General features: G+C 41.8%; 1 long non-coding RNA gene across 2 annotated transcripts in view; it reads left to right on the top strand.

Annotated features, from left to right (window-relative positions):
• LOC311602372 overlaps window positions 1-25,342 on the top strand; it is a 73,953-nt gene extending 48,611 nt beyond the window's left edge. Inside the window, exons 5-6 of one of the 2 annotated variants that reach the window (XR_014780738.1) lie at window positions 11,182-11,345; window positions 11,441-11,539. This is a non-coding gene — a long non-coding RNA (uncharacterized lncRNA). Of the gene's footprint in view, window positions 1-11,181; window positions 11,346-11,440; window positions 11,540-24,806 lie in introns of those variants that run through there. The other variant, XR_014780737.1, reaches the window with a different exon arrangement.
• Window positions 25,343-26,700: the final 1,358 nt, after the last annotated feature.

The following is a 26,700-nucleotide window of genomic DNA, read 5'->3' as shown; positions in this document are numbered from 1 at the left end:
ACAACACATGCTTGGTTTTTATTTGTTTTAGGCTATATCTTGAAAACATACACAGTAAGCTGAATAAAGGTTTTTTTTTCTGTAATTAATTACATTAGAACTTACCATGACTACAAGTATAGTCCTGGACATTAAAATTGTGAGCCTTTATGAGGTGACTGACTATTAACTTGTGTGTCCCTATTATCTTTGACAGTTTACAATAAGTTAATAGCTTTTACACTATTAGGATTGTATAACTTTATTTCTGTTAAGTTTAGCCTTAAAAAATAATAATTTCTGAATTGAACTTCTTTTAGCATAAAGATAAGACTTTTAACTCATAAACAGAGTCCCAAAGAGACTGGGAACTTTTCTGTTTCTTTTATAGTGCACCATTACAGAGTATAACAGTTTTATATAGTTTATCAAAATAGCTAAAGCTTAACAAATCTCTCCAAGACAAGAAGGCTAGATATATTTTAAGCCTGAACAGACCTTAGGGACAGAGAGACATTCTCTAAGCTAGTGGTTCTCAATTTTCCCAATGCTGCGTGTTTGGGTCTGTGCAAGAGGAACAGCAAAACAGCTCTAGAATTCATGGAATACAGCTCACCGGTTAGCAAACCCACGATGGGTGTGTCTCGGCAAAGCATAACCCCAAGAACTGCGTGTCCTGAGGACTTTATCCTGTTATGGAGCATAGCTCTGCTTGTTACCCTTGTGGTCCTTATAATCCCTTAATATGTGAATTGTGTGTGTACTATAAAGGGAGCTCCCAGCCCCTCACTGGGCAGTATCATTGGCATACTCAGTAACAATGCTTGATCTCTTTCAGGCATTGCGGCAGGAGCAAATTAATGATTCAACCATTATCTCTGAAAACAAGATTGCTAACAATGATCACTACTCTTAGAAATAATTTGGAAAAATAGATTGTTCAACAAGGTTAAGCATAGACGTTTTGCTCTGACGTAGAAAGTCTTGGGGAAAAAATAGATTGTTTAGCAAAGTAAGGTAAAGATGTTTTTGCTAGTGGCCCTGATGCAGGAAATCTTAGGGGACAATTGAAGTTAAGAGCAAGTACACTTCTGTTAGTAAAGCTAGAGACTTTTTGAGGTTGGCAAAGCAAGAACAATGGCCCATAGCAGCACGAGCTGAGGTGACTTTTTCAAGATGTGTGGGTGACTGAGATGATGATTGATTTCCTTATTCTATTTTTCTGCCCTCTGCTTCTTGATATGATTTAATAAAACATATTGATGAGTAGACGAGCACCTTTAGGACTTAAAGTAGAAATGGCTGATTATTTTTATACAGGAGTTTAGATTTGTGATTCCTTTAAGACCTTCATAAGATTACTTCTTAAGATAATTGAGGGCTTCCTCAAGACCCAGCTATTCCACTCCTTGGAATATACCCAGAAGATGCTCCAGCACACAACAAGAAAATTTGCTCAACCATGTTCATAGCAGCCTTATTCATAATAGCCAGAACATGGAAACAGCCTAAATGTCCATCAAGAGAAGAATGGATAAAGAAACTGTGGTACATATACACTATGGAATACTATTCCGCTATTAAAAACAAGGAATTCCCGAAATTTGTGGATAAATGGATTGAGCTAGAAATGATCATAATGAGTGAGTTAAGCCAGAAGCAGAAAGACTCAAATGGTATATACTCACTTATATCTGCATATTAGCCCATGGGGCATGTTACATGAAAGCCTTCAATTACCAGGAAACTGGGACAGTGGGGAGGACATCCTATTGAGACTCTAGATGGGAGAATGGCAAAGTAGAAGGATCCAGAGGGTCCTAGAAACCTACAAGTAGAACATTATGATAGGCAGATTTGGGCCCAGGGGTCCCACTCAAACTAAGGCACCAGCCAAGGACAATACAGGTGGTAAACTTTAAACCCCTACCCAGATCTAGCCAATGGACAGAACACTCTCCACACTTGAGTGGAGAGTGGGATATTACTTTCTCACATACTCTGGTGCCTCACCTTTGACCATGTCCCCTGGAGGGGGAGACCTGGTGGCACTCAGAGGAAGGACAGCAGGTTACCAAGAAGAGACTTGATACCCTATGAACATATACAGGGGGAGGTAATCCCCCTCAGGAACAGTCATAGGGGAGGGGAATAAGGGGAAAATGGGAGGGAGGGAAGAATGGGAGGATACAAGGGATGGGATAACCATTGAGATGTAACACGAACAAATTAATAAAATAATATATATCTTGGAAAAAAGATAATTGATTCCTTCTTTGTAACCGCAAATTGCAGCCTGCGGTAAAGAAAAGCTGGCTAAGAAATTCCCTTGCTTGCCTATACTCTCTCTGTTAATATGTAACAAGCTGCTTATGTACAAATGTATGTGGGTTCTTAGAAATAACTTGTTATTCATATTTTTCCTTACCTATAATATGTAAAACAGTTGACCATGTGAAGGTATTGGGGAACATGAATTTCTTCCGTATGTCCATTGTAAACATTATTTATAGAGAGACAGAATGTAAACACATCGTGATTTTTGTACTGCTTGAAAGATTTTGTTGGGGTTTATAAACTGTGAGAAGAAGGAGAAGAAGAGGAAGAAGGAAAAGAAGAAGGCTAAGAAGAACGGAAAAGGATAAGAAGACGAAGGAGAAGAAAGCAGATAAGAATAAGGATAAGGATGAAAACAAGAAGAGAATAATAAAAAGAAGAAACAGCTTGTTGAAACCTATCTGCTGGAGTTTGTCTTACTTCATCATCTAGTGTTAGTGTGTGTGTGTGTGTGTGTGTGTGTGTGTGTGTGTGTGTGTGTGTGCATGTGCATGCACGCGCGCACGTGCATGGTTCTTTTTCTCTCCTTCTTTCCCTTTCCTGTGTAGACACTTGCCATCATCAGCTCTAGCCCCTGATAGGAGCCATCAGCCCTAGCCCCATCTTGCCACCATCAGTGGAAGCTATTGCCAGTAACTATCAGTCTGGCTTGGAAGGTTGCCCTCTGACAGAAAGTCTACAGAGTCACCATCCATCCATCCACAGGATTCACGTCCCACCTCAGTTTTCCCCAGGATGTCGTCGAAGCTGGACTTCGATAGCTGCAAACCTTTGACACAGTTCCCCATGTTGTGGTGACCCCTAACTATAAAATCATTCTCATTGCTCGTAACTGCACTTTTGCCACTGTTTTAAATTGCAATGCAAACATCCAACATGCAGATGGATCTAGACTACTCCTATGAAATGGTCTTTTGACACCACCCCATAGGGTTGAGAACCCTGCACCAAATCCTGTGCCAAACTGCTTAGGTCATTGTATTGATGCATCATAAAATAGGAATAACTCAGTCTCTAGTGTTTAATATTTGGTACTCATAGCTGTGACCCTAATTTTTGGACTTGTATTTATTTATTTGTTGGTTTGTTTGTTTGTCATTATCACATATTAATATAATATAATATATCATAAAATTTAAATCTCCCATAGATTTATAAATTTAAGTATTGCTAAAGCTATTCCTTTAAAATATTCAGTTTTTTCCACTTAAATTTTCTGTGAAACTCCAAAATTTCTTTTTAAAGAAGTTTAAAATCTCTCAACTGTGCGTTCTTGTAATCTCAAAATAAAGTACATTTTTTCTTTATTTCAGGAGTGAAGACACAGGGCACAACCATAATCTGTACAAGATAAAACAAAGCTCCAAAAATGCAAACAATTCAATATCTCTAAAACCAATATCACCTGGGTGATTCTTATGTTATACAGTTTGGCTGCCAGAAAGGTACACTCTTGTATATGAACACATGAAAATACAGTTTTAATATATTACTAAACAAGCAGTGTTTTTGCATTCTTTTATAAACCTTGTTTTCAGGACAGGACAGGAATCATCATACAAAAATCCATCCCTATCCAAAATATCTTGAGGACTTCTTGTTGTATCCTTGGCTGACCCACACCCTGTGGTTGCCCTTAATCAAGATGGGGATGAAAGCATAGGACATCCTTTCTAACCTTATCAAAGATTTCTGCCAGTCACATGGCTGTGTAAGAATAGCTGCAGGCCACATCTTATAAATACCATATGGTTCCTTTAAGAATACCTAAGACTTTTAATTATAAACCCATGTTTCCAGTTTTAAGTTAACTTCTTTTGCTACAAATATCCAGATTTTTAACCATACCCAAATGATGTTTGAATGCCTTTTACATTACATCTAGTTGCTAAGGCAGTAAAAGAGTAAGCTTATACATTCAAGGAAGACCAATCACACAAAAAAGACATCAAAATTACAAAGTAAGTTCACACATTCAAGGAAGACCAGTCAGAACACACCATATATTCATACATTTAAAAAAAACAGATAGACAAAGCCAACCTTTTGATGTGCTAGGGACTGTAAGATGAGCGGCTGAGTGATCTTATGAACTGTCTTAGTAAGTGGCTGCAGAGTGTGGCTTTGGAGTTGAAGTTCCAGCTGCACACTAACATCTGTACTGCAGCTGCACTGGACTCACCTGAGTGGCTACAGTGGGGCTCATCCATTGGTTTCAGAAAGGGGCTAGTGAGTTTTCTTCAAAGCTGCTGAGAAATTTTTTTAAACTTGCAGATCTTTTGCTTATATATTATAATTTCCAGTTTTGTGTTTTCATGGGAATTTTCTGTGTGTAAATGTGTTACTCTGTGCCTATATGTGTTTCGTGTGCCTTTCCTTTGAATATTTTTCTCTGTTTTTGCTATTCTGATTTGTTATATTTTAACTTGTTTTTATTATTAGTTATCTTTTAAAACGCCTGTTTGCTTTCTAATGAAAGAAAACAAGAAAGGGTGTAGATTTGGGTGGGTGGGGAGGATCTGTGTGGAGGAATGCCTTGAGTGGGTGTAGCAGTTGTGAATAAAGAGCTGTTTGGCCAATCAGCTGGGCAGAAGGACAGGAAGTGGAAGGGAGGAGTTTCCAGGGAGAAGCTCGAGGAGGATGGTGGAGCAGGTGGCAGAAAAAAAGAGACTGAGGGAAGAAAATCCACCCCATGAGTCATCAGACTAGCAAAGTATTGGTTTATATGTGGGTTTTAAGAATATTAGGATTAGAGTAGCTCAGATTCTGCCCAGCACAGTGCTTGTAGCTTTAAAATAATCCATAGTCTCTGTGCCTGTCCTTTGCGAACTAGCTGCTTAAAGAAAACAACTAACTTAACAATTTACTGAGTTGACTAATATAGGAAGAATAAAAGGTACACCAACAGATCTGGGAGGATTTCAGGTTTTTTTAATGGGGATGGAGAAATGTCTCAGTGGTTAAGAGCACTGGCTTCTCTTCCAAAGTCCTGAGTTCAATTCCTAGCACCCACATTGGTGGCTCACAATCACTCATGTATATAAAATACATAAATAAATAAATCTTTAAAAATATAATTTTAGAAAATTACTTATTGATATTTAACTGATTTAAATTTCTGAACAAACAATAGATTGGTGTGAGAACTAATCCTAATATATATTTGGGGTTTTGATTGGTTGTAATACTCTTGATGGTGATTATTAAGAAAGAAATCAGTATAATACTTGATAAAGCAGGGAGACTTTATTCAGCATTATTGCAAAGTGTGAGCTCCACAAAGTCTATAGTTATTACAGCCGGGAATGTGGAACTTGGGACAATTTCAGTGCTTTTCTTTTCTTTTCTTTTTTTAATATTTGTGGGTATTTTCTATATATTATTTTTACCAGCCATATTCATAAGTTTCAGATTTAGCACATGAATGAATGCATGACTGAGTGAATTGGACAAAAAGAGAGAAGAGCTAGTGTTTCCAAAAGTAAACAACTCTCCAGGGCTGAAGATATAACTTGAACCTAGAGCACATGTCTTACATGCTTGAGGCCATTAGATCAATTCCCAGTACTGCAAGGAACAAACAAATCCACCCTGCAGAAGGAGCTTAATTTTCCAGAGAATTTCAATATGCTTGGTCGTATTTATTATAAACATGTGCTTGAATGCCCAGGCATTTACAAACTCTTATCTGTCATTATCTAATTTCTAAACGCCAAACATTCTAAAAAATGTAGACCTCTTATCTGCTTAGTAATATGTTTCTATATTGGTCAGGTATCTCTAGGAAATTGAGATCAATAAGAGATTAGTTGACATAAAAGATTTACTAGCCTATCATAATATTCTACTTGTAGGTTTCTAGGACCCTCTGGATCCTTCTACTTTGCCATTCTCCCATGCTTCTCTCATCTAGAGTCCCAATAGGATGTCCTCCCCTCTGTCCCAGTTTCCTGGTAAGTGAAGGCTTTCGTGGGATATGCCCATTGGGCTAGCATGCAGATATAAGTGAGTATATACCATTTGAGTCTTTCTGCTTCTGGGTTAACTCGCTCATTATGATCCTTTCTAGCTCAATCCATTTGGCCACAAATTTCGGGAATTCCTTGTTTTTAATAGCTGAATAGTATTCCATAGTGTATATGTACCACAGTTTCTTTATCCATTCTTCTACTGAGGGACACTTGGGCTGTTTCCATGTTCTGGCTATTATGAATAAGGCTGCTATGAACATGCTTGAGCAAATTTTCTTGTTGTGTGCTGGAGCATCTTCTGGGTATATTCCAAGGAATGGAATAGCTGGGTCTTGAGAAAGCCCTATTCCCAGTTTTCTGAGATAGCACCAGATAGATTTCCAAAGTGGTTGTACTAGTTTGCATTCCCACCAGCAATGAAGGAGTGTTCCTCTCTCTCCACATCCTCGCCAGCATGTGGTGTCGCTTGAATTTTTGATCTTAGCCATTCTGATGGGTGAAAGATGGAATCTCAGAGTTGTTTTGATTTGCATTTCCCTGATGATTAAGGAGGTTGAGCATTTCTTTAAGTGTTTCTCAGCCATTTGATATTCCTCTGTTAAGAATTCTGTTTAGTTCTAAGCCCCATTTCTCAATTGGGTTATTTGGTTTGGTGGTGTTTAGTTTCTTGAATTCTTTATATATTTTGGATATTAGACCTTTGTCAGATGTAGGGTTGGTGAAGATCTTTTCCCAGTCTGTAGGCTGTCGCTTTGTTCTCTTGACAGTGTCTCCTGCCTTACAGAAGCTTCTCAGCCTCATGAGGTCCCATTTATTAATTGTTGACATTAAGGCCTGGGCTGTTGGTGTTCTGTTCAGGAAGTTGTCTCCTGTGCCAATGTGTTCCAGGCTCTTCCCCACTTTTTCTTCTAACTGACTTAGTATCTCTGGCTTTATGTTGAGGTCTTTAATCCACTTGGATTTGAGTTTTGTGCAAGGTGACAAATATGGGTCCAGTTGCATTTTTTTACACATAGACCTCCAGTTAGACCAGCACCATTTGTTGAAGATGCTATCCTTTTTCCATTGAATGGATTTGGCTTCTTTGTCAAAAATCAAGTGACCATATGTGTGTGGATTCATATCTGGGTCTTCGATTCGATTCCACTGATCAACCAGCCTGTTGCTGTGCCAGTACCAGGCTGTTTTTAAAACCTGATATAATCTTGAAGCTTTCCAGCTTGCTTAAATTCAAATTGAGGCAGCTATGACTGACCTAGAAAAAAAAGTTCTGTCTCTGTGTAGGAAAGCTTCCTTGGGTGCTAGCATCCCAAAGGGGTTTTGTCTGTTTGTCTGGAACCTACATGGCTACTGGTCATTTGTCCTTACTTTTCCTTGGGGCTCTCAAGAGAGGTCTGAATGTACTACGTCAAAGAATTGTCACTATACATGTGAACTCAGGCAGGGATTTAGGGTGGCAAGAACGGGGTCTCTCTAGCTGGACTGTGGGGTAAATGAGAAATGCACCCTCTACACATACTTTGTCTCCACCATAGGCTCTCCCATGTTCCTGCTGTGTGTGCTCTCTGGGGGCCTTGAAAGAGACACCGTGTCATGAAGGTCCCTCGGGCTAATAGGAAAGCTGGAAAGAGCATTGTGGAAGCACTGGCTATAGGGCTTTGAGTAGAGCTCAGCTGTAAAATGAACCATGCACTAGACTCAGTGATCCATTCCCAGCACTGTAACACTGGTCAGTGGTGAAAATAGAGAGGATTCTTTGTGTCAGCATCATAGTTTGCACAGATGCTCCTAACAGGTACAGGCAAAGGGCTATCTTGCTTGGGTGGGAGGCTGGAGATGATGGTTCTGCTGTGTCTTAATACCTGATATTTCTTCCCAGCATCTTCATGTTTGCTCCTCTCTATTCTCTCCCCCTTGCCTTGGCTTTTGTTTCTGTCCCATTTTACCCTGGAACTCCTACTTTTGTTTTCACTTTCCAGTTGCTTTGACATAAATGGATTAAGGAAAAATAGCATCCCATATTCTCTAGATTATGGGTGCAAGTGGTAAATTATTCACTCTAAGTACTTATTATGCTTGCTTATAAATGGAGGAGGGGGCAGATGTCAGAGGAAACATTTACTCCAGCAGGTTTTTTTTGAATGGTGGTTCTAACATACATAAGGAAGATCAGACTAGGAATTCGTTAAAGTCACAGGGTATTAAAGGATCACATCTTACATTGATAAGAAGAAATATTTTGAACAGTGTCCCCTTCCTTTCATGGGCACTAATGAGGAAAGAGAGTATACAGGAACCCATGCCCTATCTGTAAAATCTCCAGAGGACTCTCTGTAGAGGAAGACAAAGATTTGGAACACAGTCCAATATATCTTTTTTTTTTTTTTGTAGATAGTGTGATGGCTACTCTGGTTATCTCCTTGGCTACATCTGAAATAAACTAAAACCCAAGTGGCTGGGCACACCTTGTGGGATTTGTTTTTTCTTAACTAAATCACTGCAAGTGGAAAGTCCCACTTTCAATCTGAATCTTTTGAGATGGGAAGATCTAACTTTTCTCTGAGCCACACCTTCTGGTGGCAGCCTATATAAAGGGCATGCATGAAGGAAGTTTCTCTGCCTACCTGCTCTTGCTCTGGTTGGGAAGTCCATTCCTTCACTGACACTAGAGCCTACTTCTTCTGGATTCGGGCATACACACAGCTGAGACATCCAACCTTGTGAACTGAACAACTATTAGATTCATAGACCTTCTGTTAGTAGACAGTCATTGTTGGACTAGCTGGACCACAACCTGTGAGCCAGACCACAGGGTTAGGAGGATATGGATACATACATACATACATACATACATACATACATACATATATATAGACACACACACACACACACACACACACACACACACACCCTCTGACTGTCTTAGTTAGGGTTTTTATTGCTGTAACAAAACACATTGATCAAAAAGCAAGATGGGGAGAAAAGGGTGGAATAACAGAAGAGAGTGAGGAACCCACAAAGTAGCAAATACTGGCTCCAAATACCTTTTTCAAGAGTGAAGAAACAGGGAACAATCGCAATCTGAATCAAGCAAAACTAAACCCCAACAGTATAACTAACTCAGTGACCAATATCTGGGATCCACACATGATCTTCTGGGCTCCTCTAAGGAGCCTGAGTCACTTCGCCAGCTTTGCCCACTGTAGTACACACAGCTTGTTTTCTAGGCTCTGGCCGGCTCCACTCCACTGCTGCTGCTGTTTTTGGTTGTCATGCCATGGTACTGGCATCTCCAAAACTGCTTCAGTCCTTTGCTGCAACCGAGCTGCACATTCACCAGTAGCTGAACATTCTAGGTTCTCTTCCTTCTGTCAAGCCTCGACTTGTTTGCATGACCCCTTCAGTCCTGGACTTTTAAGTATAACTGAGGCTGCACCTTCACCAGTAGCCCGTATCAGCCTCTCACAGTGCCAAGCCTCAGTTCTTGACCCCTTTATGTCTTCAAATTCAGTACTGCCTGGGTGACTCTTACACTGCCAAGTTTGGCTGCCAGCATGAGATACAACCTCTGCCACTTCTGGAACACAGTTTGAGTGAACACTTTCCCTGAAGATCTCCCCTCAATGATGCTGGTCTCTTCTCAATCACTGCTAACTTCTTAGTTCCAGTTAATCGGCATCAATTGTGCCAGCAACGCAAAGGTTTCCCTTCAGTGTTGCTGGTCTCATATTAAAGATGGGTGACTCTTCAGCCACAGCTAACCAGAATAACAATCTCAATTGAAAATAGCAAAAGCCCCTGTTTGAATCATTAAACTTCCCCCCTGGAACTTCACAATCCCTTCATCATCTGCACTGCTCACAACATTCTTACCTTCCAAGCTCCCACAGAACATCCCACTGAGCTCTCAACAGTCAGTTACTTCTCTAGCCCAAAGTTCAAAAGTCCTTCCACAATTCACCCAAAACATGGTTAGGTCTGTCACACTAATAACCCATTATCCTGGTACCAACATGTTTTAGTTAGGGTTTCTATTGCAGCAACAAAACACCAAAACGAAAAAGCAAGCTGGGGAGGAAAGGATTTACCTGTCTTATACTTACAAATTGCTGTTCATTAGCAAAGGACAGAAACTCAAACAGATGAGGAACCTTGAGGCAGAAGCTGATGAAAAGACCATGGAGGAGTGCTGATTACTAGGTTGCTTCACCTGGCTTTCTCAGCCTTCTTCATTATAGAAACAGCCCAGGGATAAAACTGCCCAAAATAAGCTGGGCCCTCCCCCATCAATCAATACTTAAGAAAACGACTTTCAGCTAGATCTTGTGAAGTTATGTTCTCGGTTGAGGTTCCTTCCTTTTAGATAACTCTAGTTTGTGTGTAAAGTTGACGTAAGACCAGCCAGCTCACTGAGAACCAGCAGTGGCTGCACTAGACCATAATCTTACCCAATGGTATCACTTTGACCCATTGGCCTTAAGGAAGAAATACCTGGTTTTTCTTTATACTGTCCTGTTCTAAAAATAAACTGAAGAGCAAGAAGTGGCATCTACTGGGGAATACTTAATGAGTACATCAGAGGTAGGATGTCTCCACAGCTGTGGGCAGCTCCGGGCATGAGTTGAGAGTTAAATGGACTGGTTTCTTACTGGGTAATGTCTGATCAGTTGTTAAAAGCTTTCATGTTTCCTACATACTTCATAATGTCTGGTTATTGTTGTTAAAAAAGGAATCACCTTCATGAAAAAAAAAGCCCCCAGAGGCAACAGAGGAGTGTATTTGGTGCATCGGAGAGCCTTCATTGCTGGATGATCAGGAGAACAAGAATGGATTAAGCTCCGGAAATCTGAGGTCAGACTGCCATGTTCTGAACACTGGATGATTCTCCTTCTAGGGCCTCACGTTCGATGGTGAAGAGGGTTTTGTGCCATCTCGTTTCAATGCTCCTCGTGCTGCTTTTCCACACCAGACATCATCCCTTTGCCTGGTCTTTATGTCTAAGGATTTCCAGGAGGGAAAATGATACTTTTATGACAGTGCTCAAAGTTGTCCTTGCAGGTAGCCACCAATTGTGCCATGAACCTTTCTGTCCTGATGATCCTTGGGACTATTACTACTTTTGTTCCAATTAGATATTTTTTGTGCCCTACCAGGAATGACTTTAAACCTTTTCCCATTGAGAAGCCACCCACTCTGACTGCCTTGGATGTTACAAGTGTTACTTGTTGCAACCTTGAACCACTAGCCTCATGGTTATTAATGAAGGAAGGTAGGTATGCTGTTGAAAATGAGCAAGTAGGAGAAAACATGGTGGCAGCTTCTGGCACCCACCATGAATCTCTGGGGAGCCTGGGAGACCCATGGAGGCTCTGAACAGTTAATATTCTTGGCCTGTGCTGCAGCAGAAAGCCATGTTGATGTCCATGGCCTGTGGTATGTGCTGACACCAAAGACCATGTATGTGATTGGCTATCCTAAGGAAGAGAAGTGGACATGACGCGGCAAAAACCAAAAGCACAGTTACTATGTGCTATATAAAGACAATCTTGTGTTTTCTATAAGGTTTACCTGGGAACTTGGCAAGACTGATAGCTTAATAGTATGTACACAGGTAATATTAACTCATTATGTATGCAGTTTAGGTTCAACTTTCTCTTATTAAGGTAGTGGTAATGTTTTGATATTTCATAAGATGGCTAGATGTTTTTCCAGAATTGAAAAGAAAGCTAGAAAACTTAAGGAACTCGCAAAGATCTGAGCAACTTATATAAGATATGCAAAAAGTCAAAGTTCAGTACCCTGAAAAGTCTCTGTTTAAATCAGTGTGGTGCAAACTCTGGTGCCTGAGATTTGATCACTGCCCCCTTGGCAGGGCAGTTTTGCAGGCACACAGAGGAGGGGGATGCAGGATACCCTGATAGGCTGTGGCCAGATGGTGGGAGAAGAGCCCTCCCCCATCAGAGGTCTAGGGGAGGGGAACAAGGCAGAAGAAGGAGGGAAGTAAGAACAGGAAGATAAGAGCAAGGGGATAACAATCAAGATGTAATGTGAATGAATTATAATAAATAATTTTTATTTTTAAAAAGTTAAAGAAATAAATCAGTGTGGCTATTGGTCCATCCTTCATACTAATTACAAGGGCTGGTCCTATAACATTTTTTTTTGAGACAATTCCAGGACCAGCCCCAGGAGCCTGCCTCATAAGCGCCCCCTCTCTCTTGGTTCTCTATCACCAAGAAGCAGCTAGGGGGTATAGGTAGATTAGGAAAACAAGAGCTTCCTGACATGGATTCTTCTTGTTCCCAAAATATATTGTGAGGAGAAACTATGGGAAGACATGGGCTTGGATATCTAAAGAGCACTAATAAGGAAAGGAATGGATACAGAGGCTCTATAAAATACTAGAGTCGGTGTCTGTTTAATGGATTTCCAGACTGAAGCTTCTCCCATCCTGAGTGTATAAAGCTGTTGTCTTTGCTTTCTCCATACCTTGGCCATTTGTCTTTCCTGATCAATCAGTTCTTTGTTAGTGCCAGGAAACAAACTCAGCAATTCCCTAGACAACTGCTGACACCTCTGTTTTATAACACAAGGGCTAAAAGAATACTGCCCACCAAAACAACCTGACAGAGGGTGCTGGAAGAAATACTTTGAATCTAAGAGAAAACTAGGGATAGCCAAGAAGACTGTAGAAAGAAAACAAATGAAGCTATAGTTTGTAATATTAATTTATTATAATTTATTCTGATTACATCCCGATTGTTATCCCCTCACTTGTATCTTCCCGTTTCCCCTCCCTCATTCTTTCACCTTATTCCCCTCCCCTAGACCTCTGACAGAAAGGGACCTCCTCCCTCCACCATATGACCACAGCCTGTCAGGTCTCATCCAGATAACCTGCATCTCCTTCCTCTGTGTGCTGCCCTCCGGGCCTCCCCACCAAGGGGAAGTGATCAAATTGTGGGCACCAAAGTTCATGTCAGAGTTACTGCCCACTCTCCCTACAACTGTGGACATGTGAGCTGTCCATTGGCTATATATCTGAACAGGGGGGTCTAAGTTTACTGCATCGTTGGTGCAACAGTTTGTGCAGACCCCCTGAGTCCAGATCTGCCAGCTTTGATGGTCTCCTTGTGGGGTTCCTGAACCCTGTAGATCCTTCCATCCCCCAATTCTTCCATATCACTCTCACCCGGAGTCCAGCAGCTAGTCCCAGCTTCTGTCCTGATCTCTCGCTGGGCAGAGTCTCTCAGAGGACATCTATGTTGGACTAATACAGAGTAAATACCATGCGTGTTTTTCTGAGTCTGGATTCTCTCACTTGAGATGTACTCACTTATAAGTGGATATTAGCCATATAATATAGGATAAACATACTACAATTCACAGACTCAAAGAAGATAAGTAGCAAGGAGGACCCAAGGGAGGATGCTTAAATCTCACTCAGAAGAGGAAATAGAATAGATAGAGGAAGTGGTTGAAGAGAGGGAACAAGGCAGGAAAGGGAGTGTGAAGAGAAATGCGGGAGGAGATCAAACCTGGGCAGAGCAGCGGCAGGAGAGCAGAGGGCCTAAAGAGAGAAGACAAACTGTGGGTGGGGGAGCATCTCTGTGACAAGAGAACTAGGATAGGGTAGGCTTCTGGGGGGCATGGGAATGACTCTGAGACTCCTAGTAGCAGGAGTCATGGAGACTGAATAGGGTACCCTCATAATTTCATGGAACTCCTAGCAGAGGGAAGGGAACACCAACCCACCCACAAAACCTTCGACCCAAAATTTACCCTGCCTACAAATGTGCAAGGATAAAAATATAGCAGAGATTGAGGGAATATCCAACCAATGCCTGGCCCAACCTGAGACCCACCCCATGGGAGAGAGCCAACCCTTGACACTATTAACGATATGCTGCTATGCTTGAAGACAGGAGCCTAGCAAAGTTGTCCTCTGAGGGGCTCCACCCAGCAGTGCTTCAAAACAGATGCTGAGACTCACAGGCAAACGTTTGACGATGCATAGAGAGTGTTGTGGGGGAAAAAAAGTGTGGGGAGGAGGGAAAAAAGGACCTGGAGGAGACAGAAGCTCCACAAGTAGACCAACAGAGCCAACTAACCGGGGCCCAGAGGGTCTTTCAGAGACTGAAGCACCAATCAAGGACCATGCATAGAGTAGAACTAGGCCCCTACACAGGTGTAACCAATGTGCATCTCAGGCTTCATGTGGGTCCTCTAGTAATGGGGGCGGGGCCTGTCTCTGACATGGACTGTGTTGCCAGCTTTTTTATCAGTTCCCCCTGGTGGGGCTGCCTGGCCAGACCACAGGGGAAGAGAACTCTCTTAGCCCTGATGCAACTTGATGAGCTGAGGTGCATTGGAAGTGGGGTTCCCCTTTTCTGAGGAATAGAGAGAGGGATGGGGGACAGGGAGGGATGGTAGGACTAGGAGGTGAGGAGCATGGAAAGTTAATTAATTAATTAAATTTTGTGGTCTGGCTAAATCTAGAGATTCATCTACTTTTTTAAAAAAGGTTTTACAATGTAGCATAGTACAATTTTTTTTAAGTATTCCCTTATAATATTCTATGTTTCTTTAGTGTCTGTTGTGATAGTTCCCTGTCCATTTCTAATTCTGTTAATTTGAGTCATCTCTTTCTTTTGGTTAGTTGGGACAAGAATCTATTAATCTTATTTACCTTCTGAAAGAGCCAACTCTTAGATTCACTGAATCTTTGTATTGCTTTCTTTGTTTCTAGTTCATTAATGTTGGCTCCAATTTTTATTCTTCCATTTCATCTACTGGATTTGGAATTGGTGGGGGTTTTTTTTCCTTTTTCAAAATCTTGAATTGCATTATTAATTCATTTATTTGTTCTCTTTCTGATTTTTTAAATGTAGTTCATTTAGAGCTATAAATTTCCCTTATAGGACTTCTTTAAATGTGTTCTGTGGATTTTATTGTGTTGTGTTTTCTGTTTCTGTGTGTGTGTGTGTGTGTGTGTGTGTGTGTGTGTGTGTGTGTGTGTGTTGTGTTTTCATATTCATTTAATTCCCGGAATTTTTTTTATTGCTTTCTTGATTTCCTCTTTGACCCATCCATCTTTCAGTAATGGGCTGTTTAATCTCGATGATCCACAAAATCATGACATTTTATATTTACTAGAGAATTATTTGCTGTCATTTTATGTTTTATTGTATTGTGGTCAGATAGGATATGCAGAGTTATTTCAGTTTGTCTGTGTTTGCTTAAAGGTTGTTTTGTGTCCTATAATGTGGTCTGTTTTAGAGAAGCTTCGGTGACCTGTTAGGTAGAATGTATAGTCATTGGTGTTTAAGGAAAATACCCTATATCTATCTGCTAAGTCCAGTTGATGTATGATAGCATTTAATTCTGTTATCTCTCTGCTTGTCTTTTGTACAGATGACTGTAAGAGGTTGGAATGCCCATCTCCCCACCCACCCAGTCAGTACAAGACACACTTAGACACCAGGTTCTCAGCACAAAGGAGATTTATTATCCTGGAGGGAAAAGGAAGAGAGAGAGGCTGCCTCTAGATCAAGCAAAGGCAGACAGCAGCAGCAGCAGGCGGTGGTGTTTTGTTTTGTTTTGTTTTGTTTTGTTTTGTTTTGTTTTGCAGGAGTGGGTTTTTTTAAGGAGAAAGGGAGAGAATCTGTGCTGGGGTAAGTTGGTAAGCCCTGACTGGACATGTTAGCCAAATAATGAATTTTGATTGTTGGGCCTTGGTGTTTCATCTCAGGAATGACTCAGTGGCCAAATAAGGGAATAGACTGTAGGAGCTAGCTTTAGGAATGTAATCTAACGGTTTAGCAGTGGGGAGAAGGGTAAAGTGCAAAACCTGTCGGCACCATGTTTGCCATGCTTGGGCCTTCAGTGACCTGAATATTGGACAAAGCAAGGGTATTGTAATTACCTATAGTAATTTGATGTTATCTCTGTCTTTAGTTCCAGTAGTATGCTTTTCAAGATGTAGTATGCACTATAGTTTGGTGCATAAATATTTAGGGTAGTAATGTCTTTGTGGCTAATTGTTCCCTTGATTAAAATGAAGTGTTATTCTTTATTTCTTCTGATTACTTCTACTTTGAAGTCTATTTTATCAGATATTAGAATAGCAATGGCTGCTTGCTTCCTGGTCCCTTTTGATTGAGGTACTTTTTCCACCTTTTCACTCTAGGGTACATTCTGTGGTATCTTTAAAGGTAAGATAAGTTTCTTGTAGACAATCGATAGACTTTTGTTTCTTGAGCCATTAATCTATCATGGAGGCCACTAATTTTTAACTTTTGATAAATTATTCTCATTACATCCGGATTTTTACCCTCTTGTTTGTATTCTCCTGTTCCCACCCTCCTACTTCCCCCCATTCCCTTCCCGTAGTCCTGTGATTGGGGGGCACATGGGGGCATCCTCCCTGACCACCTGACTCCAGCCTATCAGGTCTCATTAGGATAGCCTGCATCCTCTTCCTCTGTGTGTCCACAAGGCCATCCCACCAAAGGGAAGCGATCAAATCTCGGGCATCAGAGTCCATGTCAGAGGCAGTCCCTGCTTCTCCTCACTAGGGGATCTACATGGAGAATGAGCTGTCCACTGACTACATCTGAACAGGGGGCCTAGTTTCTCTGCATGTGTTGTCCTTGATTGGTGCATCAGTTTGTGCAGGCCCCCTGGGTCCAGGTTTGTGAGGCCACTAATCTTTAAAAGATATGTTTTGATTGTAATCATTCTGCTGTTGTTTCCTTGTCCTTGGTGGCCTTTTGTCTTTCAACAATTCAATTTGTGTATTATCTCTAGAGTCCCTTGGCTATGCTCATTCCTCTCTTCATCCTGAAGTACTGCTTCCTGTATTTTGTTTGCTATTAAGTCCATGCTGTGGCAGGGAAGGCATTCTGATGTCTGTGCTGCCACCAAAGTCTGTTGATGCCCATAGTCCAATTTGCTGCCAGAGGCCATGTGCATGTCCATAGTCTGTACTGCCACCTGAGACAATGTTGCTCCTAATGGTACTTGTTACCACCAGAGGACATGTCCACATCTGTGACCTGGGCTGCCTCCTGAGGTCACGTTACTGCCAGAGGCTACATTGATGTCTGTGGTTTATGCTCCCTCTAGAGACCATGTTGAGGTCCATAGTCCCTGCTGTAGGCTATGTTGATGGGTATGGTATGTGTGGCCACCAGAGGCCATGTTGGTGTACAGGACCCATGCTCCCACCAGAGGCCATGTTTATGTCCGCGATCGTGGCTGCCTCAGGAGACCATGTTGAGGCCCATGATCTGTACTGCCACTGGAGGCCATGTGAATGTCTGTTATCCATGTTGCGACTGGAAGCCATGTTGAAGCCTGTGGTCCGTGCTGCCGCCGAAAACCATGTGGAAGTTCACTATCGATGGTTCTGCTTCTTTTACAGTTGTATCGATGACTGCAGACATAACTGAGAATGTGAGACATAGAAGGCTTCTGTAACAACCCCCACCCCAGAGAAACAGTCTAGACAAGGGCCTATTTTTTAAAAAAGACCTAAAAATTATGGTAAAGATGCTGAAGTGTAGCTCTTCACAGTTGATAGCTTCTCGCAGGGGAGTGGGTAGGGAAGGACAGTTATCTTTAAGGGGCTGGCCACTGGGAGTTTGACCATGCTCCACAGAGTAAATGGGCAATAAATATTGGACTTGGTGAAATTATTTTTCTTTTTGTGTGGAAGGAGGGTACAGAAGTGGGATGGTGGGTTGAGAAGAATGAAATGTAAGTGTGATTGGGGCATACAGTATGAAATTTCCAAATAATCAGTAAAAATATTATGTTGGAAAAACAGAAATTCTGTATCCTGGCTTCCATCTAAGTAATTCCCATTAGAGAACATTTTGATAGGAATTCTGGGTTTAGGGTGGGTAAATATTGACTTGATCTTTCACATTGTATTTTTGAAATGCAAATTGGTCTAGAGCACTTTCTTTTTATTAGTTTTTGTTGTATATAGACACACTAGGCTAAACCAGATGCTAGGGTCTGTGGGCCAGGTTAGGCCTGAAGGCTGTATATGGCTAAGAGAAAATGAAGTCAGGCAAAAAGGGGGCTGGATTGGAGTGCATCCTGATTCAAGCATGGAGTTTGGACATAGATCTGGAGTTTTAAGATGGTGCCTGAAAGGGAGAATTAGATGGAGTCATCTGCCTAGACCCTTGCACAAGGTCTGCAGGACAAAGTGGTTGGATGGGCATGCAAGGGGCCTTTAGGTTGTGGGAAGGCAGCATGAGTAGTAGACAAAAACGTGTAGGTTTCAGGTAATGCAAGTAGGGGAGACCATACTGGGGTGTTAGGTGTGGGATCCATGGTTTCATGTCATAATGTCTAAAAGATTGTTGTATTCCAATGGATACGCATGCTGACGCACCATCAGATCCAATTAGCAAAGGCATCTCCAAGACAGTCACCATCCCTAACAAACATGTAATGTTAGAATAATGCTCTCCAGAATTTAAGACAGAAGCCCATTGGAATTCTGAATATGAACCTATGGCGTAGTGCACATAATTTGATCCAGATGTGGAACTCTCAGCTGCTTCTCCAGGACCAAGTTTGCTTGCACACTGCCATGATGATCATGGACCAAATCTCTGAAACTGTAAGCAAGCTTTTATATGGTCATGGTGCCTCTTCACATTAATAGAACACGGACTTAAACACTGTTGGCATTAAAATCTTCATCAAGTAGCAGCAAATTAAATTCAGTGTCCACTAAAAGATTATGCACAGATTAGATAGGTGACTCAGGTTAGGAGCCCTTACTGAGCAGTCCTAAAGACTGGAGCTCAGATCTCAGCACTCACGTCACAAGACATGCATACTGTGCATGCCTGTAACCTGCATTGAAGCAGACAGACAAAGCACTTCAGGCACTCACAGGCTTCTAGAGTAGCAACAAAATGTGAGCCACGGGTTTGGGAGGGACCAGCCTCAAAAGATTGCTTGGGGAGTGGTAAAAGAGGACACTCTTCTGGACTCCATGTAATCACACACACACACACACACACACACACACACACACACACACACACACACACAAATGAAGGAAAATTATTCATTATACATTATAAACCAATGGAATTTATTCTTGTAATATACATATGATTTGATATGCAGTGATATGTAGTCAATATGAGATATCAGATGAACAGTGAAAAACAAAAATTATATCATCTCAGTAAAAATAGTCTTTAACAACACTTAATATGTTTTCATAATAAAAACACCAATAAACTAGGGAGAAACTACTATGACTATATTAAAGATGTTATAAAAAGCATACAGCTAACATCAGGTGTGACAGAGACTACAAGCTTTTCCTCTAACAGCAGAAAGGCTATGTTCACTTCACCATTTTAAGTCAAGGCGATATTAGAATTTCAGTTAAAATAGTTAAGGAAATTGTCAAAGAAGCCTCCTTCAACAACAGATGGGAACAAATACAGAGACCCACAGCCAAACATTATGGAGAGAGAGAGAGAGAGAGAGAGAGAGAGAGAGAGAGAGAGAGAGAGAGAGAGAGAGAGAGAGAGCTTGCAACCCTCAGCCCTAAATGGGATGTCTCCCTCAAATCCTTTCCCCTCAGAGCTCAGCAAACCCTGAGGAAGAGGATATGTAAAGAGTGTAAGAGCCAGAGGGGATAGAGGACGCCAAGTAAACAGGGCCCTCTAAATCAATTGAGCAAAGTTCAGAGACTGAACAGAGACTGAAGGAGCAAGCACAGGGCCTGCATGGATCAGCATCAGGTCAGTCCTCTTTGTGTGCATTATGGTTTCCAATTCAGTGTTTTTATGGAACTCCTGAGTATGTGACTGAGTGGGTCTCTGATTCTCGTGCCTTCTCCTGATCTCTTTTCCTTCTGTTGATTTGCCATGTCCAACTTCAATGTGATAGGTTTTGTGTTAATCTTATTATGCTTCATTTTGCTATGCTTTGTTGCTATCTCTTAGAAACCCATGCTTTTCTAATGAGAGACAGAAAGGGAATGGATCCAGATGGGAGAGGAGGGAAGAAAAACTATAATCAGGATATATTGTTTGAGAAAGGAATCTATTTTTAATAAAAGAGGGAAATAAAGTAAAATAGATGAGAAAATAATTAGGCAAAAACTGAAATTGAAGGCATTCATATTACAAAGGAAAAGGTAAATTATAAATGATAGAACACATACGGAAACTCCTAAATATTACACAAAATAATACAGAATTCAGTAAAGCTCCGATATACAGCCAAACACTTCCATTTCCATGCACTGACAATGAAAAATTTGAACAGTAAATCAACAAAAAAAATCCACAGTTCAATTTATAATAGCATTAGAAAGAATTTTTTAATTTTTATTTTTTATTAATTTATTCTTGTTACATCTCAATGGTTATCCCATCCCTTGTATCCTCCCATTCTTCCCTCCCTCCCATTTTCCCCTTACTCCCCTCCCCTATGACAGTTCCTGAGGGGGATTACCTCCCCCTGTATATGATCATAGGGTATCAAGTCTCTTCTTGGTAACCTGCTGTCCTTCCTCTGAGTGCCACCAGGCCTCCCCCTCCAGGGGACATGGTCAAATGTGAGGCACCAGAGTTCGTGTGAAAGTCATACCCCACTCTCCACTCAACTGTGGAGACTGTTCTGACCATTGGCTAGATCTGGGTAGGGGTTTAAAGTTTACGGCCTGCATTATCCTTGGCTGGTGCCTTAGTTTGAGTGGGACCCCTGGGCCCAAATCTGCCTATCATAATGTTCTACTTGTAGGTTTCTAGGACCCTCTGGATCCTTCTACTTTGCTATTCTCCCATGCTTCTCTCATCCAGAGTCTCAATGGGATGTCCTCCCCTCTGTCCCAGTTTCCTGGTAAGTGAAGGCTTTCATGGGACATACCCCTTGAAAGAATTTTTTTTAACTTTGGTTTGGTTTGGGGTTTTTGTTGTTGTTGTTGTTGTTGTTGTGTTGTTTTGTTTTGTTTTTGACAGGGTTTCTCTGTGTAACTTTTGCTGTCCTGGACTCACTTTGTAGACCAGGCTGGCCTCAAAATCACAGAGATCCTCCTGCCTCTGCCTCCTGAGTGCTAGGCTTAAAAGTGTATGCCATGGCCCCTGGCTAGGAATAAAATATTTGATAATTAATGTAATTAACAAAGCAAGAAACTTGTACACTATGGATTCCAAAACAGTACTGAGGGAAATTCAGTAAGCCTTTAATCCCAGCATTTGGGAAGCAGAGGCAGACAGATCTCTGTGAGTTCAAGGCCAGCCTGGTTAGGACAGCCAGGGCTGTTACACAGAGAAACCCTATCCCAGGGAGAGAAAAAAAAGGGAGAAAAAAGCGTCACAGATTACTACTCATTCTTCCCTTATCCATAGGATCATGGCAAAGTCTAGGCAATATTTGGAATAGAAAAAAGTATCTGATTATTTTCCCTTATTACTGATGTACTCTTCAATGACATAAGTACATTTACACAGATGCAAACATGTACACTTATACAAAACATCACATTTTTTCCCTTCTGCATACCTTGACAGCTGAGGAAAAATTATTAAATGCCAATGCACTCATTGACACTGGCTGCTTCTGAGAAGCTATAAGCTTCTCATTCTGGATCATCCAGTCCAAATGTGTGGGGTTGGGTGGTAGAAAAAGAATGTGATCATATAAAAGCAATTTAAGTTTGAAATAGGAAATTCAATGAAAATACAGTTTCTTGTCCTGATTAACTTCCGCTATCAGCTTGACACAACCTGAGTCACTGAAGGAAGTCTCAGGTGAGGGACTGATCAGAGCAGATTGGCTTGTGGCCATGTCTGGGAGAGATTGTCTTGATTCATGATCCATTTGGGAAGAACTGGCTCACTATGGCTGGATGGTACCATACCCAGTCAAGTGGTCCTGGGCTATGTAAGAAATCACTTGTGGGGGGAGCGGGGATTAACTCTGACATGAACTCTGGTGTCCTCAATTTGACCACTTCCCCTTGGTGGGGAGGCCTGGTGAAGAGGAAGAAGGTTACCAGGATGAGACCTGATAGGCTGTAATCATATGGTGGGGGAGGAGGTCCCCTTCTGTCACAGACCTAGGGGAGGAGAATAGGGTAGACGAGGGAGGAAGGAGGGAATGGGAAGATACAAGTGAGGGGATAACAATTTAGATGTAATCTGAATAAATTATAATAAATTTAACATTTTTAAAGAAGAAAAAAAACCATGTCTACCTGAACATGAATCAAAGAATAAAGCAGAAAGCAGTTCAGAAAATGAGTCAGTGGACAGTGCTGCTTCATAGTTTCTGCCTCAATTTTTGCTTGTGTTGCTGTCCTGTAAACCCTTTCTTTCTGTAAGCTGCTTTTTTTTTTTGTATGAGTGGTTTTTCCCAGCAACAGAATGAAAGCAGAATAGAAATTGTTCCTGGGAGTGTAGTGTTGCTGTAATGGGCATGACCACGTTGTTTAAGGGGAAAGGTTGTGGAAAGTTTCAGAACGTTGAACTAGAAAAGTCGGTAAGTACTTGGAGCTTCATGGAGTGGTGTGTGAACTTGCTAGATGAGAGTGTTGAGAGAAATGTAGATAACTGAGGCCTGGCTCGTAAAACTTCAGAAGGATGCAAAGACTCTCTCGGGACCACTTGAGTCAGAATCAGCTGAGGTTAATAAGAGGTGAGCATCATTAAGGTGAAATCTGGGCAGTATTTTGCAGGGTCAGCATACAGAAGCTGTGGCCTAAAGGAAGCAAGCCTATCCAACAAGCCCACAGAACGAGATTAACGTTTAAGAGTCTCCCACATGGGACTGCTTTTGAAGGCATGAAAGAGTCATGGAAAGCAGCCAAGGCTTGGCACTTTGTGGCCTTGTGGCAGAGTTGGGATCTCTGCAAAGACACCCTGAATGATCTCTGGTGAAGATGGAACCTCAGTGGCAGTGGAGAGACCCCAGTATACTGGAGATGCCAGGCCCATGGCTTTTTCTCCAAGGACAGTGGCAGGTGTGGAATAGAGCCAGCCTGAGCTTGTGTTTGAAACAAGCTATGTGTGCTGGAGATGGCAGAGCGTGAGCAATGATTTAGAGCCCAGATGACCACTAGTGATTTCCAAACATAAGATATTGAACTGATGGATCTGATTTGCACTACTGAATTTTGGGGGTTGCTTTGATCTGTTTGTAACTACACACTGTTCCCTTTGGAATAACAGTCTGTAACTTTTTTATTTTACAGTATTCCACACTTAGGAGACTTTGGGTATTTAAATAGACCTTGGACTTTTAAAGTGTTGAAATGTTTAAGCTGTGGGACTTACAAATTTTAGACTCTTGGGGACCTGGAGATTGGCTCACGGGTTAAGAGCACGAGTTGTTCTCGCAGATGGTTTGACATTAGTCCCCAGCAGCAACGTATTGGCTCACAACCATCACACTCAGGCATGCATGTGGTACACAGACATACATACAAGTAAAAACTCAAAACATAGAATTAAAATCAAAGGGATGGAAAGATGGCTTAGATGTTAAGAGCACTGACTGCTCTTCCAGAGGTCCTGAATTCATTCTCCAGCAGCCACATGGTGGCCCACAGCCACCTATAATGTGATATGATGCCCTCTTCTGGCCTGCAGTTGTACCTGCAGGTAGAGAACTGTATGCATAATAGTTAATAAATAAATCTTTAAAAAATTAAAATCTAAAAGTTAAACTGTTTTATATTGTGCTATTAACATGAAATCTTACAGTCAAGAATTGAAAGGTGGTAGCTTTAAGTGATGTATTTGTGTGTCAAGTTGACAAGTGGTAGGGAGTCCTAGGTAGCTTCAGCTAACAGCCTGTAATAGCCTAGAGTCTTCTAAGGAAGCCTCAGCTGTGGGATTGCTTGGATGAGGTTCAGCTGTGGCCGTTTCTGTGAAGACTTATCTTGAGCAGTAACTGGTTGAAGTGAGAGGGTCCAGCCCACTGTTGGCGGCACCATCCTAAGGAAGTGGACCTGGATTGCTGATCATAAGTCGGATAGTGATCCAGAGTGCAATTGTTGCACCCAGATTGATCCCCCAAAAAGAACCAGAAAATATATGAAACCTCTGTAAAATACAAGAGGAATCTTTAATTCAGCTCCGAGCTGGGTCGCACCCTATCCTCTAAATGCTAGGTCTCAGGAGTGTCCCACAGCCTTGATCTCTGGTCCTTTTATCCTCTCAATGCCCTTTAAGCAGAAAAGGGCGTCAAGACCGTGGCTCAACTTCTTTTGTTCTCCCAGACTGGATGGGTCAGTTGTTAGGTAACGCTGTCTCTGGTAAGCAGGAAGGAATGTGGCCATAAAACTGGGTCTCTTATCAACTCTATTTCCGGTAGGACCCTTCGGGTCAGTCAATAAACAATGTTATCTCTAGTGGGGGCTGCTCTTTGCAGCTGGCCAGATTATCTCCTATAGGCCTATTTCTTAACATTTGTCCCAGTTACCCTGAAATCTAATTTTAGTTTTTCTGGTATCTCTCAATCCAGAGGGTGATCCAGTTCTTCAGTTCTTGACTGAGTTCCTGCCCTGAAGTCTCTCAATGATGGACTGTTGTCAGAACCCAGTACAAGAATGAAGTCGTGCAAGGAGTATTCTGAGTGCTTGTGGGAAAACTCCAAGAAATCAAGGCAAGTGACCTCAGTTTCTTCAAAAACACACAGTGTTTCTTGGACTGTGTTTTTGTGCCCCTCAGGTGTAGGGGATAGGAGTGAGTTTACTTCAGATTGTTCATTGCAATTGGCTATTGTTTTGGTTTCTATGGCTCAATGGAAAAACAAGTTTTTGTAGTGTGTGGCATGCCTGCCATGTGCAACTTGCCCTTGTAATTGTACACTTTACTCACATTACTCTTCTTAGGCCTCAGAGTATAAATTGTCTGATGCTCTGAATAAAGTTAGCTAGTGCATGAGACTTTAGTCTGCATCATTTCTTGGCTCCTTTCTCCCAGGTCCCACCACCTCTAGAGCAGTGACAGACTGTGACTTGGAAATGTAAACCAAATAAACTCCTTCCCTCTCTAATTTGCTTTTGGTAAGAGTGGTTTAACAGCAACAGAATCAAAAGAGAGCATGAATGCTATCATTTTCATGAAGTTGCTTCATGAAATTATTTCAGCAGTAATGCCTTAACAGGCTTCCATTTATTAAAACACAATGCAAGGTTTATATAGACATCAGACACCTGCCTGCATACTCCATCCCACTTTGCCCTCAGGGAAGGCTGTAAAGGAAGTATTTTCCTGCTAAATTCTCCTGTTAGAGAAACTTGTTACAAGTCCTCAGGTGGGGGCTGGAAAGAGAGCAGAGCCCGGAGATACTCTCTGCCCAAGTTCCTTTGTCTTATCTCAGCAGTAGGTAGTTCACACAATCAGGTATAGCACCTTCTGAAGCAACACAAAGGATCCTCCCAGCAGGTTCTGGCTAGCGGAAGGCTGCCTTTGCACTCACTGAGCCACAGTCCTGAATTATGGCTCCCGACAATGTACTTGATAGGCCATAGTCAGACAGTGTGGGAAGAGGGGCCCTGTCAGAGGTCTGGGGGGGGGGGGGGGGAATAGGGCATAAAAGGTAGCAAGGGTAGAAATAGGAAGATACAAGTGAGGCAATAACAATTATGACATTGTGTGAATAAATTGTAATAAAAAAGAGATGTAGAACATTTGGTACAAAGTTTACATTAATAGATCCATAACTTCACTTTACTGTGCTAGTGAAATATAACTAGATAATTACATATTATCTATATCTTCTTCTAAATGCACCCACATAAGGACTGACATGAGAGTGCTCAGCAAGTGTCATGGCAGTAATCCTTTTTATGTACCATTTCTTGGCATATGTGCATACTTGCTATACACCTGAGCTCCCATTCTGTCCTAGGACCAAGGCACAGCCATATTTCATTCACTAAAAGAATACTTATTCTGGGAGGGGGGATCCAAGATCGTGGAGCCTAATACACACTTTGGTCAGCGGTGACTATTCAGCAACCTAAGGACCTATCTGAGAAGCACAAAACACCAACACTGGTGACCCACAGTCAGAGGGGCCCAAATTTTGTGGAGCATGGTTGGGGCCAGCCTCTGGCCACCCAGCAAAACAACAAAGTCCCCGGTTCCCACAGAAATGGGCACATAGCCTCCAAAGGCAAGCACCATACGCCTGCTGGTGGGTAGCTCCTGATCTCCCTGGGGCACAGAACTAGCTGTGAACTGCAAAACCACCAGTGTCTATGGGTTCTAGCACTGAGAAGACTCCATAGTTGGGATCACAAGTAGATCTTATCTCAGGTCACCCAGAAAAGCAACCGAGAGAGCTCCTAGGTTTCTAAGCAGCCGCTGCATGCCCACGCAACCACCACACACTGGGAATACACTCAACC

The sequence above is a fragment of the Acomys minous genome (genome assembly GCF_964271855.1).
Source record: "Acomys minous genome assembly, chromosome: 7".
Lineage (NCBI taxonomy): Eukaryota > Metazoa > Chordata > Mammalia > Rodentia > Muridae > Acomys > Acomys minous.
The sequence above is the reverse complement of the archived record's forward strand: the minus strand, read 5'-3'. Positions and strand labels throughout refer to the sequence as shown.